A 16,016-nucleotide genomic window follows, 5' to 3' on the forward strand; every position below is an offset into this window, starting at 1 on the left:
AAGCTCCGCCCAGAGGGAGGAGCCAAGCATTCCTACCCGGATATAATCAGAGGGCTGGAAGACCAGAGTCAGCCTTTTCCACTGGATTCCCGGAGGAAGACCAGGCCCAACACCACCACCACTGGATCTTCAGAGGAAAACTCCACCCTCCTACAGGATCCCTGCTTCAACAGAGCCACACCTGTCACTGCAGGAGGAATACAGCCACCGTTTATTGGGACAGCCACCGCCACCGTAACACATACGGTGTCAGGTCGTATTCTAAATCTGTCAATATTTTTTCTTCGTATTATTGCGTTTATATTTTAATTTTCCTGCTAAATAACTGTTATTCCGATTCCCATATCTGTTGCCTTAGAGCCCCATAATTTCAAAATTATAACAGTTCGGAGGGAGGTTGTTTACATTTTCCACTTCAAGGGAGGCTCCTGCCTTCCTTAGCAGACACCTGCTGAGACAATGCCCCAGGATACCCAGGCGGGTGAGGAGGAAGTCAGTGTCCCTGTCCTGTTCCCCCTCTCTCCTGCTCCATCTCTCAGCCTAACAGAGCCCCCGGCTGCAGGACAACCCCACTGCCCATGCCGTCCTGCCGGGGAAGCACTGGGGAGATCTCCTTCCCCTTCCCTCTGGTACACAGGCACATCTTAACCTCTCTTTGTCCTTCCTCCCCCAGAGCAGGAGATGCAGATGGTGACCTGGAAGGAAAAATCCCCACAGCAGAACCTCATGGAAGAGGCTGTTTTGAGCAGCTCCATGGCACAAGAATCCAACAGAGAGGAAAAGTCACAGAGATCCCTCAGGAGGAGGGGCTCCAAACCCAGCCCAGGGTGCTCTGAGGAGGAAAGACCCACCCTGGGCCAGGAAGGTCGACAGAGCTTCAGCCAGGGCTCAGAGCTGGTGGTGCATGAGCAGCTTCACGATGGGGAGAAGCCCTACAAGTGCTTGGAGTGTGGGAAGAGCTTCAGCAAGAGCAGGACCCTGATCCGCCAGCAGATGATCCACACCGGGCAATGGCCCTACGAGTGTGAGGAATGTGGGAAGGGCTTCAGCTGCAGCTCAGAACTCATCAGGCACCAACGCATCCACACTGGGGAGAGGCCCTACAAGTGTCCCCAGTGTGGGAAGAGATTTCGGAGCAGCTCCAATCTCATCCTGCATGAGCGGATTCACACTGAGGAGAGGCCCTTCCGCTGCCCTGACTGCGGGAAGGGATTCCGACGTAACTCCCACCTCATCATCCACCAGCGCATCCACACCGGGGAGAGGCCCTACGAGTGTCCCCAGTGTGGGAAGAGCTTCTCACACAGCTCTACCTTGACCCGACACCAACGCAGGCACCGGTAAGGGAAGCCCTGTGTGTGCTCCAACTGCAGGAGGAGCTTTGTGCACTGGTGCAGCTTCATCCCCATGGGAGGACCCACATTGGTCAGAACACTGGTGACCCACATTCCCAGTGATCCATGTTGGGAGGACACCTGGCTGGTTATCCTTTTGGCCCTAATTTTCTTCTGATTTGTCTTTATCACTTAAAACCACTTAAAATAGGACTAAAATGAAAGTAATTGATCAAGGATGTCTAAAGTCCCAGCATTTAACAGGTATTTGAGGTGGAATTTATGGTTTGTGAACATTTGCTCTGTAGGATTTGTGCGTTCTTGGGGGATTTCAGCAAGTGTTCTCCATATCTTTGCACTCCAGAATTCCAGATAGATTGGTCTGTCACCTCAAAACAATTCAATCCCATTGAAAACACCTCCATTTTACCCCAAAATTGACCAATCCATGTCAAAATGCCTTATTCCCACCTAAGAAAAACTCAGTCCATGACAAATCTACTTGATTCCACAATGTCCAGGGTGAGATGGGGTTGGAAGGAGATTGGGAGAAGTAGCATCCAAATTTGAGGGTGTGGGATTGAGATTGTGTGGGGCTGGATGTGTGGCCTGTATTTTGATAGTAAATAAAACTTTCAGAATTACTGACTTCTGTCCCACTCATTTTTTGTCAGTTCCAGTTTGTTTTTCAGAGTGCCACCTTCGCAGCTGATTGTGTTTGTGCCCTTCTTTCTCTCCTTCCTTTCTTTGCCTGCTCTGTTTCTCTCTCAGTGTCTCTCTTGACCATGGGCAGCTCCCACCAAAGATCCTGCCCTGATTTATTTCCCAATCCAGGAGCTACAACAACCACGGGTGAAGCTATGAAGGCTGGCAGTGAAATGTCACTGTAAGATCTTGCTCCACTTGGCCTTTTTCTCCTTCTTAGGAGCTTTGCCTTCCAGGGCAGGAACATGTTTTCCTGCCTGGGAACTGGAATTCCCGCCACCAGGAGTGTGTGCCATGGATCCCAGAGGGGCATTCCTGAGGCTCCCAGGGTGCTGCTCCTGCTGTGCCTCCCAAGGAGCTCTGCAGGGCCAGGGGACAAGGTCCAGCAGCTCTGTTGGTTCTGCAGTGCCACAACAGCTCCTGGTTCCATGAGTTTCCATACCGCAAACAGCCGTTCCTTGATTCCCATGATGCCCAGCTGTGTCACCATGGATATTTGGTGTCATGAAGTTCTTCATGGTCACAATGGCCTTCTTGGATGGGCAGTGCCACCATGGACCATTGGCTCCATGCAGCCCTGCTGGGTCACCATGGACTCTTTGGTTCCATCAGGTTCTGGGGGTGTCTCCATTGTCTCCTTGGATCCACAGTGTATCAATGGACCACTGGATCCACGTGGCCCTGCTGTGTCACCATGGCCCCTTGGTTCCATGGGTCACAACTGACTCCTTGCTTCCACGTCACCTCCTCAGTGTCAAAATGGCCCCTTCGTTCCATGAGGAACACAAAAGTTTTGTAGCAACTTGGAAAAATCGTGCTTAATACACCTGGGAACATCTGTTTGCATTCAAGAGAGAGGTAAAAGGTGAGGATGGCACCAGTAGCTTCATCTGCAACACAGATCCAGGGAAAGGACAGGGACACAGAATTCAGCTGCAAGACTCAGAGAATTCTGCTCCCAGAGATCATTTATGCTCACACTGTCCCTTTTAGAAGGGTGACATCATTCCAGGCAGCCTGGACTGAGCAGGTGGTTTCTGAGGTGGATTTGTTTTTCAGGAAACCCACTCAGGCTTTTCCATTTGCTCTGATTTGAAAATAAAAAAAGAGAGAGACTCAAAGTCAGAAATACAATTTATTAGGAAAAAAAATAATGCAATAATACAAAATAAAAAACACCGATAAAGTCAGAATATAACCTGTCACTCTGTTGGTCAGGGTGTTGGTAGCAGTCCAGTTGGAATGGTGGCTGCAGTCCTCCTGGAGTGGCAGATGAGGTTATGCTGGACCAGCGATCCTGTAGTAGGGTGTAGCCTACCTCTGAAAATCCAGTGGAAATGGCAGCTGTTGCTCTGGGGAATCCGGTGGAAAGGCAGCTTGTTTTGTCCCAAAGCCCAGATAATATCCAGGGGGGCATGCTTAGCTCTTCCCCCCTTGGTGGAGCATCTCATAATGGGCTGATATCATTCTATGAGTCATGAGGTGGGTCCATTAAAGGGAAATGGCTCCTGGAGGGCATTATCTCTGAGTCATGCAGAAAGGCATTGATGGGCCTATTAACAGGAGATAAGGAATAAAACAATGCCTCTCCTGTTTCAACAGCTCTTGAGGATGGGAATAGAATACATCTTTATATTGTAACCTAGGACATCTCTCACCAATGGAAGGGTGAGACAGAATAACTTCATATTTGGCATCATTTCATGCTCTGCTGGGAGTTTCCTGAGGGCTGGTAGTGCTGTTGGCTTCCCTAACAGCTTGGGTAATGGCTGTGGGACTGAAGGCTGGGTAAAAACCAGAACAGTATTCTTGTATTTATAGTCTTTTGCTACATGTCCAGTTTTCCTGCAGTTATAACAGTTTCCACTGCCTTTATTACATTCTGTATTGTGGGGAAGCACATTTGCTACAACCGGCATTTCAATTGCACCCTGGCTGGTGGCCTTGGCTAGGCTGGAGTCACAGTCTGAGATCGCCTGGCAAATGCAAGCATCAACCATCTGAGCAATGGTTGGCTCAGGGTCAAGGGGGAGGCTGTGAAGAACCTTTCTGCAGTCAATACTGCCATTACAGAAAGCTAATTTGCTAATAAGATAATCCTGGACCTTTTGATCATCTACCTGCTTTTCCAGGGCTTTCATAAGGTGCTTTATGATCTTGACATAGCTCTCATCCGAGCCCTGGTGAATGTAAGTGAAGTCAGTGTGGGGTGTAGAAGCATCAGGTGTTTGGAGGAGGGTGGACCATGCAGCGCCTTTGAGATCTTCCAGTATTGACTGGGGCATGACTTCAGCCTGATACTGCAGTCTAGTATAGTCTCCTTCCCTGGTAATGTGGTCCATTGTGAGGCATTGTCGCCCTTCTTCCTCAACATAACCTTTTGGTAACTCATGAACTTTATTTATCCAAACTCCTTTCCAGAAAATAAATTCATCAGATGACAATATAATTTTCATACACCATTTTAAATTTTAAATTGCTTTTAAATGGCTTCCTTCTAGTTGGTCCCATGTCCGGTTCCAGTGATGTGGGAACTGGAAGAGGCTGGACTGGACAAGGGGCCTGGAAGTGGAGAGGTGCAGCCCGCATTGGGGAGAACCTTTCTGCTGATAGGGGAGGGACTAATGTGGCAGTGGAATTCAACATTAAGGTGAGACCCGACACAGAGGAGGCACCTGGAGCAAAGGCGGGAAATGGGGATGAAGGTGGGAGGGAATCAAAAATGGCGGCCTCTCTAACAGGAGTATTGCCATCTTGTGATTTATAGGAAGGAGGATTAGAACTAGGGAATGAAGGAATGTGGGTGAGGGAATATCTCAAGGCAGCATGGCCACTACCACCCTGAGGAGAGGACAGAAAAGGAGGGGAGATGGCAGACAGCAGATGGCTTGTCTGTGCCGAAAGGCAGGCTCCATCTCCCATCCTGTTCTCAGGGAACCTGGGTTCGGGAATGTGAAGGGTGGTTTGAATAAACCAGGGCAAAGGTTTGGAACCATGAATTCATTAAATGATCCCATAAATTGAATGAAACAACAGATAAAATTTCTCAACTTTTAAAACCCCTTGTATTTGTAAAATATAAAGCTTATCCCCAACAGCATCCCAAAATGATAACTGATAGATAGAATCAACAGAGATATCAGGAAGCTCCTCAAATAACCATGAACAATACCTTTTAAACTCCCTTCAGAAAATTAACTCCCCTCTAAATTTAAAACTCTCCAAAACTTAAAAAAAACATCCTTCTCAGCTTGGGAATGAGTATTTCCCATAGCTGCCCCTAGTGGAAGAGGGAATGCCCACCCACAGGAACAGAAAATCAGAAGCCCAAACCCCTGGGAGCTCTTTGCCACTCAGTCACTCACTCTCAGTCTCACAGGCACAATCTCCAGCCAAAGTGGGGCTGTCAGAGAAGCGGGTCCCATAGATGTTGAGGGGATTGTCAACTTCTTCTTTAGCGAGATTAGATAAAACTCACTTCAGTGTTGTGGCTGACCGAAGGGGTACAGCTTCCAGTGACGTCTGGCTGGCAGGATCACTGCTGGAGACACAAGGACCTCAAGGAATCTGGTTCTTCTTCAGACGCCATGTGGCCCTACTGAGGTCTTGGAGCGTCCAGCACTCATGAGCCCAAACCTCACTGCTACCTTAGAAAGCTGACAGAATGAGCAGGATGAGTCTTCATATGATCTCCAGCAAACTGGATTTATTGGTACACAAACAGGCTACACAGCTGAACAGGCCCCAGGGATAAAGGCAGGGTGTAGACTGAGGGAACAGGGCCTTATATGGGGTAGTGAGGGTGGAGCTGAGGGTCAGGGTCCAATGGATATGGGGGAAGATGGTGCAGAGGAGGGGTCAGAGCTGAGGTCAGCCAATAGGAAACAAGGGTGGAGGAATACAGCAAACTAGGGCCAATGGAGGGACAGAGAGAGAACATTTTAGGGCCAAACAAACGTGGGCAATAGGAGTTGAACTAGGGTAATTAGGCCAATGGGCCAATGGGGTAACCTAACGTAACATAAATCAGCATGTGTCTGCAAAGATCAATATGAGAAGAAAGCATCTCACCCTAACCTGAAAGCCTATTTCTCTTATCTAGAACCAGTCCTCCATGTCTGGGGGATTGAGATTCTGATGCTAGGCCTCTGGGCCTCCACACATCCTCACAGCTGGCCCAGGGCAGGTCTGGAGGGGTCTTGGTGGCAGCTTGGGCTTGGCACACACTTGAGGAGGGTGTCTGTTTTCAACAGGGAGCTTAGGAGTTTTAGAGTGCTAAAAGAAAAGAAAAAAAACCCTCTTTGCCTGAGAGCAGCCAGTTCTCCAAGCTAAGCTGATGCCAGGTGAGTGAGAAGAGACAGGATGGGGTTTGGAAATGTGGAGCAAGGCTCTCCACACTGTGTCAGATCTCAAGACACAGCTTCTCAGAGCAGGCCAGAGCTCCTTAGGAAAGTCCCTGGGTCAATATCAGTCACAGAAGGCTGCTATCATTTCTTCTCTAAATAGAACCATACACCCTTAAAACAGGAATGTGGATTTATTAGAAGCTCTTTGAAATATTTCTCCATAACAATAGAAAAAAAACTTCCTAGTGAACTGCACTTCAGTAGAGCGAAATCAAGGCAAAACCATGGTTTGTCAGGACTTGCTTGATTCTAATGAGCCACATGGTGCATTTGGAGCTGAGCCCTTGAATCTCAAGGTATGAGAGGAGATTGCACAAACCTTTCCAGGAGTCAAAGACAGAAGAAAGCCCCAGAGTGTCTCAAAGCATGAATGAGTCCCACTGAGGTCCCTCCCCAAACATGCTCCTCATGACTCCTTGGAGGAGAGAATTGGAGGCCAGATGGCACAAAAACCTCTCAGAAGCCTCATTGAGGAAAGGAAATTCCAAAGCACCTTAAAAACCATTATTACCTCAAAGTATTAATGAGTTCCACTGAGTGTCAATACAAAGCTCTCAAGGGACTCATTAAAGCAGATAACTGAGGCCATGATTGCACAAATCTCTCATGGAGTCTCTATCAAAAGGGAAACACCAAGTACCTTAAAATAACTGAAGTACCTTGAAGCATTAATGAGCTCCACTGAGGGTTGTTACTGACAAAGCCTCTCCAGGGACTAATTACAGCAGAAAATTGGAGGCTATGATTGCACAAAGCTCTCAGAGACTGCAAGGCCAAAGCAAAAGCCAAAGTCCTTTGAAAAACCTGCAGTCCCTGCAAGGAGCATTCAGGAGCCCCCAGCACCATTGCTGAGCAAGGCTCCCCAGGGACTCCTTCCAGCAGATCCTTGAGGCCACTGGGATGTGGGCGAGGGGGGGATGCTGAGGGCAGGACAAGGGGCTGACAGTGCCCAGCCTGGATGGGGCTGTGCCAGGAGGCCCCAGTGCCTCAGGACAAGATGTCTCCTCACAGCCCTTGGTGGCACAGACCCTGCTGTGCCCCAGGGCACCAAGAACTGGCTTCTCTTTGTCCACAGCTGCCATCAGTGCCTCCAGTTCTCTGCTCTGCCTGGGGCCTGGGGACACTTTCTCTGTTGTGTCCCTGACAGGGATCTCTTCAAAGTACAAGAAACTTCAGTGTTTCAATAGAACTGAGTTCTTAAGGGTTCTTGAGAGTTCTGTGACATCACAGAGCTAGCTGTGACATCACAGAGCAGGGTGTGAGACCATAGAGCAGTGTCTGCCATCATAGAGTGTGGCTCTGAGGCATCAGAGAGTGGGTTGTGACATCACCTGGTGGCTGTGTAACATCATAGAGGAGGCTGTGACATCACAGAACAGATTGTGACATCACAGGGTGACTTTGTGACATCAGTCTTCTGCGATGTCACAGCACTGCTGTATGAAATCACAGGGTGACATAGAGTTGGCTCTGTGATATCACAGGATCAGTGTGATATCACAGGGTCAGTGTGACATCTCAGGGGCTGTGTGACATCACAGGGTCAGTGTGACATCAGGGGGGCAGTGTGACATCACAGGGGTTGTTGATATCACAGGGGCAGTGTGACATCACGGGGGCTGTGTGAGGTCACTGGGGAGGTCACTCTGCCCCAGCCCCCCTCACAGTTCCCCCCAGAGCAGTCCAACCCTGCTCGTGCACAGCGGGGTCCCCTGTCCCCCTGGGTTCCACTGCCCCCGGCCCCGCAGCCTCCCCCAGAGGATTTTCCATGAGATCAACCCCAGAGCCTGACACGGGGACGGGGGGCCGGGGCCCTGGGGGTGGCACAGGGGGACAGGGACCCCCCAGCAGCGTCCCCGTGTCCCCCAGGGCCAGAGCCTGAGCCAGGGCTCCTTCACCCTGTTACAAACAAGGGGCTGAGAGCACTGAAAAATCCCCAGCAAGGGAGCAGCAAAAACCAGATTGAATATTAAGGGACAGCAGCACAGAGTTCCTTGGCAAGAGTCACTCTGCTCCTGACTGGACATTTCAGGCACACCAGGGAAACAAAGCAACAACAAAACCAAACAGAGTCCAGGTAATCAAACCAGAAATTAACCTAGAACTGTCCCTGTGTGTGTGTGTGTGTGTGTGTGTGTGTGTGTGTGTGTGAGACACAAGGACAGCAAAGGCAAGGATAAAAGGAACATGGTCTGAAAGTTTAACAGAGCTCAAACTTAACAGGACTTTACTTATACATTAACCTTAACTGATACTTTCAACCTCACAATTTAGCAAAAGAGCAGAGTATAACAGCATGTAACCTAACTTAAACCTATGACTTCGCAATTTAACAGAGGAATAACACTTAACAATATTGAACTTAACATATACTAAACTTAACTTATACTAAACTTAACTTATACTAAAGGTAACTGCTTAGCAAAAGAAGAACTCTCAGCAGCATTTAACTTCATTTAGGCCTTGTGATTTAACCTTCCCTACAGGCCTGACTGACTCAGCTATCCCAAGCACTCAAGCCCCTCAGAGAGCAGCATTTCTGCCACATTTCCCCAGCACAGGCACTCCTGTGTGCACACAGACACAAAGAGTTAGTGCAAGGCACCTGTGAGCAATTCCCCTGAGGGCAGGCAATGCTCACTGTGGATCCTTTGGCATCTCCCCAGCAAAGGGCAAAGGGCTGAGCCTGGAGGAGTGGGGGGATCGGCCCAAGCTCCATTGTTGTTCAAGATCCCCGAGTGCAGCAAATGGGAGAGTTCCCAGCTGGGAGAGGCCCCACTCAGAGGGAGTCGCTGGCCCAGGAGAGCTCCAAGGGCTCCTTTTGGAGTGCTGTTTGTAGGGCCCCAAGAGAGGGGCTTCAGTCCCAGCAATGGTTCATCCTGGCCGCACTTGGCACCAACAGCTTTCTTTGGCAGGGTGAGAACAGGGATGTTGTGCCACTGAGGGAACAAAAACAGTTCCCAGGGCTGCTGCTAAAGGAACCAGGAGCTGGTTGGGCAGCAGCAGTGCCTGGGGCAGACAGTGTTTGTAATGAGCTGCAGAGGAGCTGAGCCCAGGGGCTGCTGGCCAAGGCCGAGGCCCAGGGAGCATTTCTCAGCTGGCAGGGTGGCCTGAGAAGGGGAGGGGGGTATGCAGCAGCACAGGGCCATGGAACCAAGGGACCATTGTGACACTGTGGGGCCCTGTGAGACCAAGGGACCATTGTGACACTGTGGGGCCCTATGAGACCAAGGGACAAATTGTGACACTGTGGAGCCCTGTGACACCAAGGGACCATTGTGACACTGTGGGGCCTCATGGGATCATGGAGAGCACTGTGACATTGCTGGGCCTCATGGAACCAAGGGGACTGTACTGACGCTGTGTGGCTCCATGGAATGTAGGGATCATTGTGACATTGAGAGGCCCCATTGAACCAAGGGTCCATTATGACACCACGGGGCCTCATGGAACCATGGAGACCATTATGACACGTTGTGGTGTTATGGAACCAAGCAACCATTGTGACACTGTGGGACCCCATGGAACCAAAGGTTCATTGTGACATTGCAAGGCCTCGTGGAACCATGGAAAGACAATTGAGACACTTTACAGCCTCATGGAACTAAAGGGCTATTGTGACACTGAGGGGCCCATGGAATCACAGACACCATTGTGCCACTCAGGGGACTCATGGAGACCATTGTGACACTATGAGGCCCCATGGAATAAGCAAAGCATTGTGAGACTGTGAAGCCTCATGGAACCAGTGAGACCACTGTGACCCTGGGAGGACCACTGTGTATTGTGGGGCCTCGTGAAACCAAGAGGCCTTTGTGACACTGCAGGGCTGCATGGAAACAAAGGTCCATTGTCACACTGCAGGGCCTCATGTCATCAGTGGCCCATTGTGACAGTGGGCAACCCAAGGAAACCATTGTGACACTGCAGGGCTGTATGGAACCAAAGCTCCAGGGCAACACAGAGTGGCCTCCTGTCATCAGTGGTCCATTGTGACACTGTGGAGCCAAAGGAGAGCATTGTGACACAGCAAACCCCCAGGGTCCAAAGGTCCATTGAGACATTGCAGATCTCATGGAACAGAGGAGTCACGTGACATTTTGGGGCCTGGGGAACCACGGAGACCATTGTGACACTGCAAGGCCTCATGGAATCCTTGGGACCATTGTGACACTGCGGGACCTTGTGACACCTGGGGGCCACTGTGACATTGTGGGACCCCATTGAACCTGGGGGCCATTGTGACACTGCAGGTCTTCTTGTAATCAAGAGGCCATTGTGACACTGCTCGAACCCATGGAATCAAGTCACCATGATGACACTGCAGAGCCCCGTGGATCCAAGGCACCATTGTGACACTATGGAGCCCCATAAAACCAAGGGAAAACAGAAGAGGTCTGGCTGGTTTGGCTTCCCATAGACTGCCTGACTGGTCCAAGTGACCTTTGGATGTTGAGGGTCACTTCTCATCTGCTGCTGAAACACTGGGGCTCTGTGCTTTCCTTCCCAATGGAAAAGAACTGTCCTTCTGCTCCAGACACCCATGGCCAGAATTGGGATTTCACCTCGAAAGTTCCTTATATCCAGGGATTGTTTCCATAGGAATATTGCCAGGACAAGTCTGGCTGGCAGTAGTTTCACAAGGGTCACCTCTCATCTGTCCCCAAAACACTGGGGGAGGCTCCATGCTCTCCTTCCCATGGGAAAGAACTGTCCTGCTTCTCCAGGTGCCGATGGCGAGATTGGGTTTCCACCTCCAAAATTCCCTAAATACAAAATCTGCTATTACTGACATGTCTAGCTGGCCTTGGCCTACTGAGGCTGTCACCTTCCTTCCAAACCTTGAGGCTCTGTGCTTTCCTTCCTATGGAAAAGAACTGTCATTCTCAGCCAGGTGCCCATGGCCACAATTGGGATTTCACCTCCAGCACTGCCTGTTGTGACCGACCAGAGGAGATTGTTGGCTCTAAACATTTTGTGTGTGGGGGAGCAAGGGGCAGGTCCAGCCTTGCCCTGCCCTGTAAGCCCAGCCTTGCCCTGCCCTGTGACCCCAATCCCCCCAGGGGCCTCCAGTGGGTTTACGGTTTCTACCTGAAGGGTGGCACCCTGAACCCCCAGCCCCGCCGTCCCACCCTGGGCACTGGGGCCCTCTTGGCTCTCCTCAGTGTTGCTGCTGTACTTGGGGCACCCTAAACCCCGCTAGGGACCCGTGTCCCCCACTGCAGGGATTGTGCGTGACTCACACTGCCCCGATCCTCCACGCACCCGGAGCTCCGTTCGGGGTTTGCGTGCCAACTCACCAATTCATCTGCCACCTTTACTCGAGTTTGGTGCACAGGAAAAACACCAGCCAGATATCTGCAAGAGGTCAGGAATTACACAAAATTTTACAGGCCAAGTACAAAAAACAAGAAACTTTGGAAGAGGATTTCATGCAACATCCAATTACAAAGAAAATACTTATCATAGCAGTAACTTCATTAACTTAGTTCATTTGATGTAGAAATCATTGAACATGTAAGCTGTTGAGGTACCCAAAAATGTTCCATATAAAGAGCATTAGAAGGAGAAGAAAGAGAGAGAGCCAGAAAGACAGATGCTCTATAGAAAGACACACATATGACTATCAGCTCCTAGGGTTCCAGTGTGGGTGAAACACAAACCCCAGGAGAGGGCAGAGTCCATACCAGGGGCTGACCTTGTGCTCCGTGTTTTTAAGCCTCCGGGCCTTTGTGGGTCTCCCTCCAGGTGGGATTTCTGATCACTCAGGCAATCAGGGCTGGGTTAGCACTGTCCCCACTGTGTGACTGATTGACAGCTCATCCCACAGTGTCTCAGGACATTGATCTCATCCATCCTCTGATAGTGACTATGGTGACACTGGGGAACCTCATGGAACCATGGGTCAGTTGTGACCAGGTGGGTCCAAGGACACCACGGTGACATCAGGGAACCTCGTGGGAACAAGCGGCCATTGTGATGCTGTGGATCCCCATGGAACCAAGGGAACATGGAACACGCTGATGCCTTCAGTTTTAGCTGTCATATTTCCAGATTTTCTACTGCATTAGTCTGTAATTCTGGACTTCATACACAGTGTTATCAAGTTCTCTTCACAGTGTAGTCAGACAAAACAATCCTTTTCTGGCCCCAGAACCAGACATTGTTGCAGCTTCAGGCACAAAAAGTGCAAACAACAGCGAATTGCGGAGAGCAAACCAGGATGATGGGACTGCATAACCTGAGGCTGTAATTGGACAACTAAGCCCAATATTTAAACGGACTAAACCTTATGAAAGTGTGAAAACTCCTGACCAGTCATCCATTTTGAGTGTAGCCTCGGCTGGGCTCTTGACCTGCTCAAAGTGAATCCTTTGAAGGCCTTTTAATAAATCCCAGCAAGAGGCAGAAGCCATGAGAAAGCTGACAACTCTTTGTGAGAACAGAGTTGTGGAGCAGGGAAAAACAACTTTTTTTTCCTGAGACAGAGCTCTAGGACTGTGGAAAACAACCTACTTTCCCTGAAAAAGAGCTGTAAGACTGTGATAAACACCAGCCACCTGTATAAACCGTTTTTTCTCTTTTAGATAGAAAAATGAAGACTATCTCTCACAAACAACTTTTCCTGCACATACACACCAGGGGTTTGAGTGACTAATCAATACAGGGTAACAACTTGTTGCTGACCAACTGGGGATAGACAGGGGATGTTCTTAAAAAACCCTTCAAAAAGGCCTATAAAAAGACCATATAAAAATAGCACAGGATTGATCCTTTCTTTTTGCACCATAAAATGTGTCCTGCATCCCTCTTTATCAGGTGCTGTTGCAGTGCCCTTTTATTTCATAGCTTTTTGGATGGTCTGTTCCAGTTCACCCCCTGTCTGTTGTCTTTCCCCAAGCTGGATTATTCCCAGGTTATATCCCTCCCCTTTTACCCTTCAATCATTATAATCCCCACCCTGTATTCCAGTGCCTTCCCTATCCATCCCTGTAAACTCTGCCCCTGTTCTGGACCCTTCCCTGTCAGTCTCCTGTAAACCTCTCCCCTGCAGGTTCCGCCCCTCGGGAATTCCCCTCGTGGATGATGCCCCATTGGCCCATGTGACCTGCCCACCACCCCCCTTATCCCATTGGCCCCTGAGATGTATTCCCCTCCTTTTGCTCCTCCCTCCCTGATTCCCTATTGGTTCAGCGATCGTGCCCACCCACAGTTCTAGTGCTGTATAAAATCCTGAGCACACTGGTGCTTGAGGCTCTTTGGTGCCTCTTACCTTTGAGGAATAAATCTTCCTCAGAATCTCACACCGAAGGCCTCCCTTTCCTCTTTAGTCTGCTCCCTGATGCTGACACCATTCCAGCTGTGAAGCAGGTGGCTCCAAAGTTCAGCTCTCCCTGTTTCAGGGGAAGCTGTTCCCCACTCATGGCACCGCGGCCCCCTGAGCCAGGTGTGGATTCCAGCGTGGTGTCAGCCTGGGGCTCCTGCTGGGCTGAGTCTGCCCTCAGGCAGGGCTCAGCTCCCCAACAGCATCTCGGTGTCACCTGTGAGCCCTGTGGAGAAGACACCTCTGTGCCCTCTGCTCAGAATTTCACTGCCAGGACAGCAGGAATGCAACCCTGCCTTCAACCTGCTGGGGTGGGCAACTCCTGCACCAGGGGCTTTCTCGCCATTCTGCTGCTCATGGCCAAGACATTTTCCCTGCCCTTCTGCCAGGGCAATGCCCTGTGCCAGCTCTGCTGTGAGGCTTCCCTGGGGCGCTGCCAGCACCAGTCGTTCCTTCAGTATTGGAACTGGAGTCAGCGAACATGACTGAGCCCAGGTGAGCTCTCAGGATGGCCGGGGACAACTGGTCCACCTGGCCCACCCCAAAATTCACCCAAGTCCTGCTGGAGCCGATGGACCCAGTGGCCAAGAACGACCCCAGAGCCAGGTAGAACCACTCGCCCTTTCCCAGGACACCGTGGTGGCTCTACCCCACTGTGGCCAGGCATTACGGGTGACCGTGTAGGGCCCCTCACCCAGGAAACCCCACAGCCCCGCAGGGCCCTGCAGACAGGTAGACCCAGCAGCCCCGTCCTGCCAGGGTACCAAATTTCCAGACCAATAAATAATTTCAACCTACTTTTGACATATGAAGATTTTTTTTGGCATTTAAATTCTTTTGAGTAAATCAAGAATTTTGGGGGTGTTATATTGTATTTGCAGGGATGCCCAATGAAGGCAGCAATGTTGCATTTGACTCCATGTTCTCAGAAAGCTGATTTATTATTTTACAATACTATATTTTATTAAAGAATACTCTACTAAAGAATGCAGAAAGGATACTTAGTGAATGTTCAAAAGATAATAATGAAAACTCCTGACTCTTTCCAGAGTCTTGACACAGCCTGGCCATAATTGGCCAACGAGACAAAATAACTCCCACCAGAATCCAATCAAACAAATCACCTGTGGGTAAACAATCTCCAAACACATTCTGCACATGAGCACAACACAGGAGAAGCAAATGAGATAAGATTTGTTTTCCTTTTTCTCTGAGGTGTCTCAGCTTCCCAGGAGAAAAATCCTGGGCAAAGGGATTTTTTCAGAGAATGTGAACGCCACCGTGTTAGAGATGAGTAATGAGATGTTTGGCTCTCCCAATTAAAGGCGGGACATGATAAGTATGTTAAGAGAAGTTGTACAGATGTATAGTTATGTTACTGCAATGTGTTCCCCCCGCCCAGCATTGTTTTCCCGGGATGATCTTGGTAGTCCGGGCATTTGGGGAGGGGTAAATTGTTCCTAAGGGGCAAGGCTTAGCACCACCTGTCCTCCAATCCAGTTCCAAGAAAGCAGTCTACACCAATGGACAGCGACCAAGAGTCAACAGACAGCCTTTGGGAGGAGCTGGGGCTGCCTGTTGCAACAGCAAGGATATAAAAGGGAGAGCAGCCATTGTGTGGATGAGCCAGCCACGTGGTTACCAGCCACGAAGTGGGGGAGGCTCCCAGCACCATAATTTTTTCCTTATTTAGTCCCTTTGTTGTAAGTTTTATTAAGTGTTTAATAGACCTTTCAAAATATTGAGAAGTAAACAGTGATTTCTCACAGGGAGAAAAAGTTGTAAAAGAAAGTTTCTTTGAAATTATTTCTTTTTCTTTTAAACCCAGGCCATTCCTACCACGCTGACAGTGAACCACCGCCTTTCTCACCACTTGGACACCCATCCCCCCAGTCAACCCACTCCCCCTGGACTCTGCACAACTCCCAACACACCATTTGTCTGGGGGAAGGCACCGACTGTGTAAAGGCAGCAAAGCCCAGACCTGGCCTGACTTCCCTGGACCACTGGAAAGGAGGAAATCCAGATCCATGGACACACATGGACACAGAGCAAAGCTTTGCTCAAAGGGTTTATTGATTCTTGATGATTGATTCTTCAGGGGAAATGGCCCAGGGCTCAAAGAGTTCAGGGGTTTTCTCCAGTGATGATCATCACCTCATGCCACTGGAGAGGAAAAAGGACACTGGTCCTTCCAACCCTAAAAGACAAACCCCAGAAGGTGAGCTCTGGAGCCCACTGGGCCAT

At 49.8% G+C, this 16,016-nt stretch overlaps 1 pseudogene; it reads left to right on the forward strand.

The window, feature by feature from the left end:
- Positions 1–753: 753 nt before the first annotated feature.
- Positions 754–16,016, forward strand: part of LOC131094631 (zinc finger protein 850-like) — a 278,757-nt pseudogene continuing 263,494 nt past the window's right edge.

Source organism: Melospiza georgiana, chromosome 30 (genome assembly GCF_028018845.1).
Source record: "Melospiza georgiana isolate bMelGeo1 chromosome 30, bMelGeo1.pri, whole genome shotgun sequence".
Taxonomy (NCBI): domain Eukaryota; kingdom Metazoa; phylum Chordata; class Aves; order Passeriformes; family Passerellidae; genus Melospiza; species Melospiza georgiana.